The following is a 6149-nucleotide window of genomic DNA, read 5'->3' on the forward strand; positions in this document are numbered from 1 at the left end:
AGTTGTTCCCTGCTTTTCTGTCGAAGGCCCAGTGCCAATTCACTGTTGTTCTGGTTGTACTATCAATCAGTTTCTCCTTTTTATTGAAGTTATTGGGTGACACTGGTTAACAAAATTATACAGGTTTCAGGCACACAATTCTACAACACATCTCTGTACACTATATTGTGTGAATCAATCTTGATTACCCTGGGAAGGACATGCCATTCATTTTGGTCATAATACTCCATTTTCCAGTCACACCAGTCATAAGGATCAGTGTGTACATTGACATTTTTGTTCACCCATTCAATAGTGTTTTTTGAGTGCCTACTATATATTAGATGCTGATATTTCTTGTGGATAGACAGTAAGCTATAATAAATAGTGCTATGAACTTCCCTCTCAGGACTGCTTTTGCTGTGTCTCATAAATTTTGAGTTGTTGTATGTTTGTTTTCATTTGTTTCAAGGAAATTTTTGATTTCTTTTTTTATCTCATTGTTAACCCTTTTGTTATTTAATAACATGCTATTTAGTTTCCAAGTATTTGAGTGTTTTCCAGTGTTTCTATTGTAGTTGATTTCTAGTTTCATGCCATTGTGGTGAAAAGAGAAGATGCTTGCTATGATTTCAATCTTCTTAAATTTATTGAGACTCGTTTTGTGTCCTAATATGTGGTCTATCCTAGAGAATGTACCGTGAGCTCTTGAAAAGAATGTATATTCTGCTGCTTTAGGGTGAAAGGTTCTGAAGGTATCTATTAAATCCAGTTGATCTAGTGTGTCCTTTAAGTCTGCTGTTTTTCTGTTAATTTTCTTTCTTGAGGATCTATCCAGTGATGTTTGTGGGGTATTAAAATCCTCTACTATTATAGTATTGCTGTCAATCTTGCTTTTTATGTCCATCAAAATCTGCTTTATATATTTAGGTGCTCCTATATCAGGTTCATAGATATATATAATATTGAATAGTTATATCTTCCTGTTGGATTTCTGACATACTCTTTGTTTTAAAGTCTATTTTGTCAGATATAAGTATTGCTACCCCAGTTTTTTTTTATTTCCATTTGTATGAAATATTTTTTTTCATCCCTTTTCTTTCAGTCTATGTGTGTGTTTTGTTTTGAGGTGGGTCTCTTATAGGCAGCATATGTATGGGTCCTGTTTTCTTATCCAGGCAGTTACCCTATGTCTTTTGATTGAAGCATTTAATCCATTTACATTTAAGGTTATTATTAATATGTAGTCATTTATTGCCATTTTATTCTTTAAATCTACATTCCCTTTTACTAGATTCCCCTCCCCCTTTGTTCATTTTACAGCAGGCCCATTAATATTTCTTGTAGCATTTGTTTGGTTGTAATGAATTCTTTGAGGTTTATTTGTTTGGGAAGCTTTTTATTTCTCCTTCAAATTTAAATGTTAGCCTTGCTGGCTAGAGAAGTCTTGGTTGAAGGCTCTTGTTTTGCATTACTTTGAATATTTCTTGCCATTCCCTTTTGGCCTCTAATGTTTCTGTTCAGACGTCAGATGTCATCCTTATGGGGGTTCCTCTGTAGGAACTTAGTAGGAAACTAAGTGAATTGATGAGGATATCTGCACATCTTGAAAATGAATCTTATGAACAAAAGAAAAATGTTAACAGCCATCACAAATGAGAAGATGTGATTGTAATAATGTACACACATGTATATAGAAAGGTTTTGTATATAAAAAGTTGCATTCCATAGTAGTATTATGGATACATTTCATTCTTTTTACAATTTGTTTTCACTATTGCTGTTATATTGTATTTTCAATAATAAAAAATCTGGACTTTGAGCAAGTTTGTAAAGTGGGGTAATATTTATATTTTCCAGCGTGGTGGTGAGGAAGTGGCCTGTGCCCATCTGACAACCCAGACCTCCTTGCAGTGGGTGATTTCTCCTTCCTGAAAGGTAGGAGCCATTAACACACTTTTCCAGACTTATGCCTTTCAACACCAGAGAGCCCCGGGACTTCTGGGCCCCCGCGGTGCGGGGGCTCCCTTGGGGGGGGGAACTTTCCAGAGCAGGTAGGGATGGGCATATTCCACCTGCACCTGCGATCCCTGGGTAAGGAGCAAGCTACGGGAACAACCGCCCCTGGGCACCTCCGGTTTGGGGTCAGTTTAGCCACCTTTGAGCTTCTGTCCCGACCCAGACTCTCAGCTCTCCTTCCCAAATTCGGCATCCGTCTTGTGCCCCCTCGCTGGGGTCCAGAGTGGCAGGAAAACTCGGATTTACAGGGCGCCTCCTGCGGAAACCTGGAGACATCCAGTGCTCCTGGGTACTCGAATGTGACTTAGCAGACGGGGGCACATGAGTGCCGTTTCAGGTCTCATAGGACGCTCCAGACTCCTGACATGTGCCAAGCGCTCGGACAGAGTCCCCTCCAGCAGCCACACGCGCCCATCTGGGATCGGCCCCGCAGCTCCATCTCCATCTGTTTCTTTGCTAACGCTGTCTTGCCGGGGCGGTCACGTGCGGACGACAGCAGCAAGCTTCCTCCCAGCCCATAAGCCAGGATCGACCCAGGGATGCCACTCGGTTTTCTGGGCTCCGTCCACAACCCTAGGTGAGGCGCGGGGGCCCTTCCCTTGTGGGCTGGAGCAGGGACGATATGGACGCTGGATCCCCAGGGGCGCGTCTCCTCGTTGGGGCTGGCCCATGCGGGACCGCAGTACTGTCAGGGGTCGGAGAGGCCACCGTGTGCCCCGCGCCATGGCACTTTGGAGGCGGGAGCGGTGGGGGTGGAGCGCGGCGCCCGTGCGGGGCCTCGCTCGCCCCCGAGGAACTGCGCGCTGGCCGGCCGGGCTGCAGGAGCGCGCCTGGGCGTCTCTCCGCAGCGGGGAGCCGCGGCGGTGGTAGTGGATAGCCCCTTGAGGGCAGTTCAGCACGTGGTAGCCCCAGGGGCGTGAAAGGAAAGTGACCCGGTGGTGGCACCGGCGGGCGCTCAAGTTCCCTGCGTGCTGGGCCCGCAACGCGCCCCTCCCTGTGCTCCCCCCCTCCCCGGCTCGCGAACCCGCAGCTGAGACCGGGGGTGCGCCAGTCCGAACTTCGGAGGACCCAGGTGGCTGCTGCGCGGAGGCAGAGCGTCTAGAGGCCGCTGCAACCGGTTGCTTCGGGCGGGCGTGGTGGAGTGAACTGGGCCTCCCCGGGTCGCGCGCGAGCGGGCAGTGGGCTCGCCGGGCCCGGGCCCCGACCTGCCAATCGGGAGTCCGTGACCGTTTCAGTTTCTGTTCCTGAAGTCTCGTTTTGGAGACTGAAAAGGAGGCTTTATAGAGGCGAGCAGTGTTTGGAGAAGCAGGGCCTGCTCTGTGGGGAGCAGAAACGCCTTGTGAGAACAGAAATAAATTCCCGCGGAAAGGATGTCTGTTATCTTAAGTGTTTAACAAGAGGTCAGCTGTTCGCTCAGGGTCTAAAAGGGAGCGGTAAAGCACGGGTCACCTACAGTTTCTGTAAGGTGGTGAGAGGGGGTAGAACACTCCTATCAGCGGCAGCGTTTTTATCTAGCAGGCTCAACTGTACTGCCCTTGAAGAACTGGCAGCAGCCCACATTCCACACAACCTCATCGCCACAAACCTTGCAGGCAAAGTGAATGGGTCCCAGAACAAGCCTCTTCCAGTTCCTAGGGCAGAAGTTACAAGTCTTTCTAGATAAACCTGCAAAAGTAGAGCACCAATCTTTGACTTTAGTTCAGTTTAAGTGCTATGATAAGAACTGTTAGGAATGGCAGATTTCATCTTTTTTTTAAACATGCCTTTTATTTTTAGTTTCTATAGAGGCTGTTTGGCCAGTCAAAGTCAGAGGCCAAGTCAGTTAGCCCTTCTTTTGGACACAGGAATGAATGTACACCTTAGCAAAGGTCATGCTGAAGAAATGCATTGTGTTATTACCTTTCCACTTGTAAATGGCAGCATATACAGGACCAGTGTAGATTCAAGTTGTTCAATAAATACTATCACATGAGTGTTTCATACCTGGGTGGTAGTTATATGGTGATTTTACCTAATACTTGCATATGTAAATCCTGAACACAGATCTTTTCACAATAACCAGTCCTTTTGTGGCACAAGCAAAAGATAAAACTGGTGGTCAACGGAGCCTCCCAGTGGCTGCTGTGAGGGACAGCAGGACAGCAATACAAACAGCTGGGCTTGAGGCTGGTCTGTCTGTACCATGCAGTATTGCTGTCTGGGTGTGGGGAACACACATGCATACAAAGGACAGCCTTTCTCATATCCCTTAATGTTCACACCTCCTTATAGTTTTAAGAAATTTATCTCTATCTTACATAATCTGAAGCTGTAGTCATTTCTGTTGGTTTCAGGCCAGTCTGTGTTAGATACTCCTCTAAACCTGCCAGGTAACTCGTGATATTTCATGACTTTTTTTTTTTACATGTACTAAATGTCTATTCTACAAAGAACTAGGCAAAGTTAACAGCTGAGTAAAGATTATAGAGGTAAGCTTTGATTGCTTGTTACCTCAAAGGGTGCTTTGCAGAAGAGTATATATGCCACTGGACAAACAGAAAAAAGTTCAGTTGTAGAGAGAGTATGTTCACTGTCTGAAGGTCATCAGATCGACAGCTCAGATTTGCCGATGTTCTCCAAACTCAACTGTGATTTCCAAAACAAATGGTTATTGAACATTATATGTTCTTAGTGAAATTCTGCACCCATTCCCCAAAACACAGTGCTCTCAGGTATCCCAAGAACAAACTCCTTATATGGTTCAATTGTCTATAGAAATAATAAAGGCACTTAGACAATCTTGGCTTTCTCTCAACTTCCTGTGATCTTTACAGCAGACTTGGTGTGTGCGTTACTCTTTCATTCACACCACCTGGCCTCCGGTGTCAGTAGGATTGAGATTTCTCTCCTCACTGAAGCTAACTCGTCTATCACTAAATCAGTCCCATTCTACTTATGTACAACACTGCTCCCACATCACCTCTTTTTGAAGAATCCTCCATCTGCCAGATATTTTCCCCAATGTGACTGTTTATGTTGTTGCCACCACACCCTCCACAACTCCCAGAATGCTTCCTCCCACCTCGCTCAGAATTAACTGCCCTGATGCTGGTCTCATCTCCCACTCTCTCCTTAGCCCACATTAGTCTGCTCGCCACTATCACTCTACTCCAACTGCTGTTGCTAACTAAGGTGCCTTCTCGTATACATACCAACTCCACTTCTTAGGCCTTCCCTAAAAACACGAGGGACACTGCCATTTGCCTAGTTGCTGGGGCCAAAACCCTCCTTTTGAGTTAGCCTGCTCCAATCTGTTAACAATTCTTGTTATCTCTATGTCATTGGCAATCTGACCGCTATTTGTCACTTCTCACCTGTATCACTGATATTGGCTCCTGGCTCCCAACTAGTCTGTTCTCCCCAAAGCAGCCAGAATAACCTCTCTAATTAAGAGCATTTCACTCCCCTGCTCAGTATCTACCAAAGGTTTCCCATCAAACAAAATGTTAACTTACGCACATGGCCTGCAAGCTACAAGGCTCTCTAGGCTAGGACATTGCCCTTCTGTGCCCGTGTGTCCTACATTCTTTCCCTGGCTTCACACTCTCTCTCACTGGCCAGACCTCACTGTCCCTTGAACACACACAGCATGTTCCTGTCTTAGGTTTTGCACTTACCCCTCTGCCTGTAATGCCAGAGCTTCTTCCTCAGTTCAGTCAGGTCTCCGTTCAAATGTTACCTCTTTGCAGAGGCTCTTCCTGATCATTCTATCTAAAATAGCAAGCCCCTCTAATCACTTCATCACTTCATTCTGCTTTATCTTCTTTCTAAAAAAATATTTAGCCTGCCTGACCAGGTGGTGGCGCAGTGGATAGAGTGTTGGACTGGGATGCGGAGGACCCAGGTTCAAGACCACGAGGTTGCCAGCTTGAGCGCAGGCTCATCTGGTTTGAGCAAAGCTCACCAGCTTGGACCCAAGGTCTCTAGGGGTCACTCAGCCTGCTGAAGGCCCACAGTCAAGGCACATATGAGAAAGCAATCAATGAACAACTAAGGTGTCGCAATGGAAAACTGATGATTGATGCTTCTCATCTCTCTCCATTCCTGTCTGTCTGTCTCTGTCTATCCCTCTCTCTGACTCTCTCTCTGTCACTGAAAAAAAAAAAATAGCC

The sequence above is a fragment of the Saccopteryx bilineata genome, chromosome 1 (assembly GCF_036850765.1).
Source record: "Saccopteryx bilineata isolate mSacBil1 chromosome 1, mSacBil1_pri_phased_curated, whole genome shotgun sequence".
Taxonomy (NCBI): domain Eukaryota; kingdom Metazoa; phylum Chordata; class Mammalia; order Chiroptera; family Emballonuridae; genus Saccopteryx; species Saccopteryx bilineata.